The sequence below is a fragment of the Cicer arietinum genome, chromosome 4 (assembly GCF_000331145.2).
Source record: "Cicer arietinum cultivar CDC Frontier isolate Library 1 chromosome 4, Cicar.CDCFrontier_v2.0, whole genome shotgun sequence".
NCBI lineage: Eukaryota > Viridiplantae > Streptophyta > Magnoliopsida > Fabales > Fabaceae > Cicer > Cicer arietinum.
Window position 1 is genome coordinate 46,748,382 of NC_021163.2, and position 1,131 is coordinate 46,749,512.

Here is a 1,131-nt window from a genome sequence, read left to right on the forward strand (position 1 = left end):
TGTTCTGCAATATCAGATATTTGGGAAGCAGTCTCAGATGAGTATACTGAACCATAACTAGAGCCAATGGTAGGAGGAGCAAAGGCAACAACATTGGACGATGGGCCCCTAAAATTCTTCTTATGTTCTCTCCCCAATTTCGGATAATGTGCTTTCTAATGTGCTTGAAGAGAATCATCCTTAGCACCAGCCATAACAAATAATGACAGGAAAATACGACAAACACAATCACTGAGACAAAATAAATTAAGGATAATCTGTTAGTCAAATATGTGATATCGGTAAATAGAGTATTGATTTTTTTAAAACGAGATAGTATTGGTTTATTGATACTGAAAAGAATGAGTATATAAAAAATTTCCTAATAAATCAAAGTTTTTTTTTAGATAACTAATTAATCAAAACATTTATTGGTTTTTGCAAAATCTTAAAATGTTGTCTATTACAATGAAATGAGCAATTGTATGTAAATATATAATATGTGGTATTTTGTGAGAAGATTTTTTAGGTGTAATCTGTTTTGGGTAATTAATTTTTAGTTAGTTAGTTGTAACTATTTTTGTTTGTTACTCCAAAATTATAAACAACTTGTATATAAGCTAAAACAAGCAAGTGTGGCAAAAATAACATAGAAAGTTGCACTTTAGAAAGTGCAGAAAAACTACAGCACTCACTAGAACTACTGCAGTTCGTAAAAAAAAAAATAGAGTATTTTTTTTATTATTCTATTAAATTATATTTTAAATCTAAATTCAAATGAAATACGGATTAATATTATTTTTTTTCGAAAAAATATGACAATCCAATTGGGGTTGTCACGTTGTAAGAAAAAACATAACAGATGAAGAAGAATAATTTTTTTATTCAAGTGTAGAAAAATTTTGTAATTATTTTCATCTCATTATAGTGATAATTTCAAAGTTGGATTAAGTCTTCAAGACGTAGGAATTCATCTTTGTACTGGATTAACTATTGTGTATGTTCATTTTGTCATTTAAAGCTTTAATTATGTTAGTCAGAAAATAGAGAACTATCCATTTTACATCTGATCAATCTCCATTTCATTTTCAATCAATTTGGGTTTCCTTTACTGAAATCAAGAACTTTCTTGATTTAGTGAATGATTGATCT